The sequence below is a fragment of the Sinocyclocheilus anshuiensis genome, unplaced genomic scaffold (assembly GCF_001515605.1).
Source record: "Sinocyclocheilus anshuiensis isolate Anshui unplaced genomic scaffold, SAMN03320099.WGS_v1.1 scaffold336, whole genome shotgun sequence".
Lineage (NCBI taxonomy): Eukaryota > Metazoa > Chordata > Actinopteri > Cypriniformes > Cyprinidae > Sinocyclocheilus > Sinocyclocheilus anshuiensis.
In genome coordinates, this window is record NW_015555712.1 from 384,103 (window position 1) to 392,256 (window position 8,154).

At 34.5% G+C, this 8,154-nt stretch overlaps 2 pseudogenes; both read left to right on the plus strand.

The window, feature by feature from the left end:
• The first annotated feature begins 2,988 nt into the window (after window positions 1–2,988).
• Window positions 2,989–3,978, plus strand: LOC107672098 (olfactory receptor 1361-like; annotated as a pseudogene).
• Window positions 3,979–7,180: 3,202 nt separating this feature from the next.
• Window positions 7,181–8,154, plus strand: LOC107672097 (olfactory receptor 1361-like; annotated as a pseudogene).

Sequence of the window (8,154 nt, forward strand, 5' to 3'; positions counted from 1 at the left end):
ATTCGTTGGTCACTGACGTGACGTCTCCATTCCCTCCTACAGGGAACAAGGGTTACATCCGTAACCGAGAAGTTTTACTCCTCCATGTCCCAGTCCACTGCTGTCCAAACGTCCGGCATTATGGCAATTTCACACTGACCGGAGGCAATTACTAGTGATGTGACTTTTGAACCGAGGCATCGGAGCTTTTCATTTTGAGAATAAAAGGGCGTACCAGATGAAGCCTTGAATCGATGCTTGTGTTGTCAATGTAGAAATCACGTGACCAATTATGACCATTTACATGACCATTTAGTGACCAATTTAAAATATGGCCTTATATTGTCCTAAGTGTAGAAATAGGCCACAGTAAGATGCAGGTGATCATGGAATAAAGGAAGCTAAACCATAGCAGGACCATGCAGCACAGACCACAAAAAACACTAATTTCTAAATCAGTGACAAGTCATGTAGATTCATATTGATAAAATATGTGAAATATTTTGTAACTATCAGAGGTAATGTAAACTGAGACTTTAGCCAGTTATGCTATGTCAGACAGATCAAAGTGGTTGACACTCAGAAAAAAAGGCACAAAGCTGTCACCATACCCTAAAGTACAAAAGTTAAAAGGTACATATTTGTACCTTATTTAACCATAAATTATACATATTAGTACCTTAAATGTACATATTAGTATTTAAAGTACACATTTTAAAGTACTACTACATATAAATACATATAAAATACAACATACACATAAAGTGTACATATGACAGATTTGTACTTTTTTTTCTGAGAGTGTAGTAGGTTTAAGGCAATCTGTAAAGCATATTAAAATTTAATTTTTTTAAACTTTAAAACAAGGTCTGTGCTTGTGATTGTAAAACTTGTCTGTAATGGTTTTGTTTTAATCATTCAGGGCAAATGTTTTACACTCATAAAAAGCAGTGAAAAATACATGTAATTAAGTAATATACATGATGCACATTTGTTACATGAAGAACTGAGTTTAATTTCATCTGTTCTTATCATAAACAGAATTCTGGATGTAAGTGTACCAAAGCATATAATAGTATTGACAGTAATATTGACCCGCTGTACAATATAGGCCTATGCGCACATAGATATTATTGCAATGAATTCATGGTCATACAATTTTAAAGTGCATTGAATGATTATTTATTCATTTAATTATTGTTATTTTGGCTTTTTAATATAGGAGTTCACAGTGTACACATGGGTTAAACAGCTGTTAGGGACATTGGCATACAATGTTTCAAGAAGTTGGTGTGAGCTTGTCTAATGTTTCATAATATATTGTATCAAACAGTGTCATGCCACAGCAGACTCGTCTCTCATTGGCTGCCAAAATACTGTGTCATCATGACCTCATTTATTACCTGGAGACCCATTAGTTGTTAGTCTTGCATGTCAACCTTTTGTATACTGTAGCAACCGTAATTAGTCATTAGTTTAATGAATATACTTAGTTTAAATTAGTCATGTTTGTTTCTAGTGTCTCAAAAGGGAATCACAGTAGGTTTGTCAAAACAAGATAATGAGTCTCTTAGGGATATGCATGATCAATCCAAAGTTTCATAACAAAGTTACACTATGACCACACTACACTAGACTTTTATTACTATTAGATATTAAATCTGATATGGCTATACAAAAGTCTACTTTAGTTAATATCTTTATATAAACTATTGGTCTATGATAAAGTTTTGATGTATAAAACAGTTTTTGTGAATTTGATGTTTTCTAGTTATAATTTGACATAAGACCTCATAACATAACAGTAACTTGGGCATATTTGACATTTAATTTTATTTGACAATTAAATTTTTTTTTGGTTACCTATGGCATTTTTGTAGCTTAAAATGCCAAATTGTCTGCAATATACTCATACAGATACAGTATGTAGTACATTTATTTTTTACTTTCTTTAAATATTTGAAAGGTAAAGGTTTGTTTCAGGTGTCAATAGCCTTTTATTATTATATTATATATACAGTGCTAATTCTGCACAAGAACAGGACAAAAATGTTTAAGAAGAATTAATCTTATCTCTTTCTATGGATGTTTCTTTATCTGTCTTATATACACACACGCACACACACACACACACACACACATATATATACACTAGTCAACACTTGAGGTGTTAAAGTGAACCTAAACCAAAATGCTTTCTTGTGTTAGAACAACTTTGATGAACTTTTTTGATCCACTTCAAATGTTGACTACTGTATATATATATATATTCATCTCCAAGATTGAATATGATCTTCATCTAACATATATATATATATGTTAGATGAAGATCATATTCAATCTTGGAGATGTTTACCATGCTTTTGTAACATGTTTCTTATTGTCTTGGATGGTGACATCTTGCCTTTGTTACAGAGAGCAAAACATTTTTGTTTTGAATTTGTATACCTCTATGAGTCAAAGTGTACAGACCAACAAAAGCTTTATTTGGACATAATTAAACTAATTAAATACTCATGAGAAACTTTTTGTTAAATAACAAGACTTCAATCAAGGTAATTATATTTTTGTTTGTACAACAGTGGTTAATTAGACCCATTAGACCCTGGACATCAGTTTAGAAGCCCTTTAAAAATCAGTTTTCCTTTCACACGGCCCGATTTCAAACCAAAGCAAGATTTTAAAAGAAATCAGTAGGTATTTTATTTGTTTGTTCACTTAACTTCCATTTGCAATGAACATTTCTAATAGTTTTGTCCCTATTTTCTGTTACAGTACGATACTGCACTTTTTTTTGATTGTACGAATACATGAATGTTTACATGGATTAACATGAATATGAATGTTAATCCACTCCCTAAATCCCCTCATACTTTGTTAATGAAAGACATCGGCTTTTCAAAGTGGCTTTTCCTATCAATTTATCAGAAACAGAATCTTTTATGGCTGCAAATGTTTTACTTGTGTAATAATCATACTTTTTTGTTTCATCTTTTCAGATTTGGAGTTCAAATGAATTTTTCAGTTGCTTTCAGCAATGGAATGAATTCTTTCAATGAGGGATTTTATCTAACTGCCTTTCGCACTCTGGCAAACAAAAACTACCTCATTTTGGCCTTGGCGATCATCTACATCGTCACCTTGCTGGGTAACCTTGTTCTTCTGACTGTCGTGCTAATGAACTCCAGCTTACAGAACCCCAAGTATCTTGCTGTATGTAATCTAGCCATTGTTGACATTTCAATGAATAGTGTTATTATTCCTCAAATGGTGCCTGTTTTTGTGCTCAATCAGAATTATGTTTCATTTGGAGCATGTTTTTCCCAAATGTTCTTCATGCATTTTTTTGGTGACATGGACTCTTTCTCTCTTGCTCTTTTGGCGTATGATCGTCTGATTGCGATCTGCTGGCCTCTGCGTTACTCTACCATAAACACCAACCTGAGGATGCTGCTCATAATAGTAGGGATTTGGTCTTTGGTTGTTCTGCTTGAGATTTTCCCAGTCGGTCTTGCAGCCAGACTCCCTTACTGTGGCTCAAGAGAGGTAAACAGCTGCTGTTGTGAACACGGCCCAGTCTATAGGTTGGCTTGTATGGACATTTCGTACAACTGACAACTGGCTACAGCTAAGACTCTGACTGTTTTACTAGGCCCTTTGTCTTTTATTATCTTCACCTATGTGATTGTAGTGGTTGCTGTGACAAGGATTGCATCCATATCACAGCGCTGGAAGGCCTTCCACACCTGTCTCACTCACCTGATGCTAGTGCTTCTCTATTATATCCCTGTCATGGTGGCATATGTACTAGGAAACCTGCAATTAGTTCAGAATGTGGATCTTTTAACATCAATTCTGACTATTTCTGTTACCCTCCCACCAATGCCGAACCCCATCATCTACAGCTTAAAGACTGATGAACTCCGAGACAAGATAGTCAAGCTTCTGAGAAAGTCAAAAGTGGCTCAACAGATCATTAAAAATGAGGCCAATGGTTAACAAAAGTCTTGTTTTTCCCATAGTAGGGGAAATATACTTTTTAATAGTTCACATTATAATCCACGTTAAGCAGAATGCACTTATAACCTGTATGATTATTAAAAATATATCTTTTAAATGCTCTGGGTTAGTGTAAGAGCCAATATTTGCATTATGTATGATTTTTGCTTTGTATGCATGGTATGATACCTGCAATTAAGCTATACGTTACACAGAATTAATGCATGTTCAGCAGTCCAGTAGATGAGGATGGCAATGTTTCTCAAGCATAAAAGCATATTTTCATATTCTCTTGATTCAAGCCCATTTGCATTTGTAAATTTCACATATCAAGGTTTTTGATTCAGTTATTCACAAATGATTAAAGAGAATCAAAATAATTAGTGTTTCATAATTTCACAAAATTCAGGTCACTGTAAGACCCACTGTCCTTAGAAAACAGTTATGAGACTATGCTATAATGAGATACACACTAACAACAAGCACATTAAAAGTACTTCTATAAAGTAACCAAATATGAGTTTTATTCTATAATACATTTTTTTAAATATTAAAGATGTGTTTTTTTTTTTTTTACCAAAATGTATGTTTTTTTTGTTGTTTTGTTTTTTTACAAAAAAAAAATCTCAGTAAAGAACACCAGTGGTCAACAGTATTCATAAAGAAACAACAATAAATATAAGATACACTAAAAATAAATAAGATACTCCAGAATACAAAGCAATTTACTGCATATTTTACTGAAGAATCATGAAGATGCAGTACTTTCCCACTAGATGGCAGGGAAAGACAAGAAACATTTCCAACATTAAAGCACATACTTGTCTCATAAACCTCACACAGCGTGTGTGTGTGTGTGTGTATTTAGACACACAAGCAGTATATGATTGTATATTATATTGGCAAACTGCCAAAATGATATTAACAATGTTTTTGCAAGGAAGTGCTGAACAATATTATCAGGGAAATTCAAATATAAATCAATTAAAAAATCAATCAATCACAAAAGCAGACAAACAAAGAAGAACTGAATTTTCACACCTAACAGGTTATTAAGCCAAGATGACATGATGTGAATTAAATGCGCAGTAACTGACCACTCAGCACAGCAGTGGACCCAGAACAAAAGTTTTCTTATAATGGTTGCCAGAGCTGCGGTTCACATGCTCTTCACAGGCCGTGGTGCTTCTGTAATATAATTGTCAATTTTCACTGTCAAAAGGGATAAATTAGAATCTGCATAAAAACACATGCAACAAAACAAACTATTTTATATAGACCTAGTCAGGGCAGATGCCATAATGAAAATGAGGCTGTGAAAGATAGACATACGTTTTATTCAATGGGTCGTAATGAAATTTAAAATGTATCCTTCCAAAAAAATTCTATGTGACACAAAACTATAAAAAATGGACCAATCTTAACCCTGCAAAGCTTGACATACAGTAACAGAAATAACAGTGAAAACAAATCTGTTTAAATGCAACAGTTTACTGACACTTTAGACAAAATATAGAAGAATAAAAACATTCCGTAGGTGTGTTTTGTGTTTTAGATCACATTTGATACTTCAGGATTTTATGACTCACATTGTATGATAGTGAGAATATGGAAAGCACACTAGAGAAGAAAAAAACATCAATTTTATTCAGAGGCCAAAACTCAACAAAAATATGCAATTTAGTGCACACACACACACACACACACACACACACACACAGGTTTGTTTACACACACACACACAAATGGTTCTTTAACAGTTCTATTGGGTTGTTAAGGTGCTATATAGCATCACTGACATACAAAGAACCCATTAGACCTCTGTATACTTTTTTTTAAAAGGTTCACTAACTCTCTCTTAGTATCTTAGTTCAGTTGGGCAATGGATTAAAAACAACATTAAAATACAGTGTATTTCCTGAAGATAACGTGGTTCTCAACCTATTTGCCCCCAAGGCCCCCCATAAGAAAATATTCCAGGGTCCCCACATGAGACGTTTTGACCTCAGAAAAGCATAAAAGTGATTCAAAATAGCTTTTGCCATTGTTGTAAATTGCCGTTCATAGCAAACATATGAGTGTGCAGTAACATATCTAAAATCTAAAGAGGAGAATGGGGTTCCTCCTATTGTTCTACATAGCCACATTTGAAACAGGTGCTGTATAGCACCTTTAAAGATAGGTGCAACATAGCACATAAAGTGGTTCCTCTATGATTACGAGCCAATGAACCACTTTTAGTGCTTTTTAGCACCATTTCTTTTAGAGTGTATGTTATTTATATGGCCATAAAGTAAGTAAGTAGCTTGTAATATAAATCAGTGAGACGTTATTAACAGTATAACACACTACTTACATAATATAAGCTGTAACTCTATATCTCCCAATTATATATCTCAGCAGGATGGTTGATTTTATGATCAAAGCTCTGTAGTTTTAATTGTGGAGGGCAAGTTTCTTCAGATCAGATCAAATATGAATGGATATTTGTTTCCTATTCCTCACATTTATATATAAACATATATAGATTTGCTCTTATATATACATCTGTCACAGTATACAGACATCAGATTAATGAGACATAAACATTTCATTCAATAATGAAGACATCTAGCCTTTATTACATTTTGTTTTTACCTTCTTTGCCTCTGTGGGCCAAACTCTTTCATGCCTAAATACACCAACAATTTTATGGACTTAATTACAACGGTAATTAAATACACATGAGAAACATTTTTGCTAAATAACAAGACCTCAGTCAAGGTAATTATTTCTTTGATTGTACACAGTGGATAATTACACCCATTAGAAACTGGTCATTAGTTTAACAGCCCTTTGATAAACCCCCTATCTCCTGTAACACTGCAGGATTTCAATCCAAAGCAAGATTTACAGAGCAGTTGGTGGGTATTATTTGTATTTGTTTAATTTCCAGTTGTAAATGAACTTAACACTTCCAATGTTTTTTTCCCAGTTTTTCTGTTGCAGTGCTTGTATTTAGTTTTGCAATTGAATGAAGATAATATGAGGCTGATGTTATAAAAATGAAATGGAACAATATAATCTGTTGCTTCAGTGTTAAGCAACTGCCCTTTTTTAAGTTAATTGTAGACAATGTCTTTATGTTTTTCCTATCTTAAACTGAATCTTTAAAAGCTGAAAATTATTAATTGTATATTTGTTTCAGAATCGCAGAGTTCAAATGAATTTTTCAGTTGCTTTCAGCAATGGAACAAATTCTTTCAATGAGGGATTTTATCTAACTGCCTTTCGCACTCAAAACAAAAACTACCTCATTTTGGCCTTGGCGATCATCTACATCGTCACCTTGCTGGGTAACCTTGTTCTTCTGACTGTCGTGCTAATGAACTCCAGCTTACAGAACCCCAAGTATCTTGCTGTATGTAATCTAGCCATTGTTGACATTTCAATGAATAGTGTTATTATTCCTCAAATGGTGCCTGTTTTCATAATTATATTTCATTTGGAGCATGTTTTTCCCAAATGTTCTTCATGCATTTTTTTGGTGACATGGACTCTTTCTCTCTTGCTCTTTTGGCGTATGATCGTCTGATTGCGATCTGCTGGCCTCTGCGTTACTCTACCATAAACACCAACCTGAGGATGCTGCTCATAATAGTAGGGATTTGGTCTTTGGTTGTTCTGCTTGAGATTTTCCCAGTCGGTCTTGCAGCCAGACTCCCTTACTGTGGCTCAAGAGAGGTAAACAGCTGCTGTTGTGAACACAGTCCTGTCTATAGGTTGGCTTGTATGGACATTTCTTACAACTGACAACTGGCTACAGCTAAGACTCTGACTGTTTTACTAGGCCCGTTGTCTTTTATTATCTTCACCTATGTGATTGTAGTGGTTGCTGTGACAAGGATTGCATCCATATCACAGCGCTGGAAGGCCTTCCACACCTGTCTCACTCACCTGCTGCTAGTGCTTCTCTATTATATGCCTGTCATTCTAGCATATATACTAGGGAACCTGCGATTAGTTCAGAATGTAGATCTCTTCACAGCAATTCTGACTGTTTCTGTTACCCTCCCACCAATGCTGAGCCCCATCATCTACAGCTTAAAGACTGATGAACTCCGAGACAAGATAGTCAAGCTTCTGGGAAAGCCAAAAGTGGCACAACAGATCATTAAAAATGAGGCCAATGGTTAA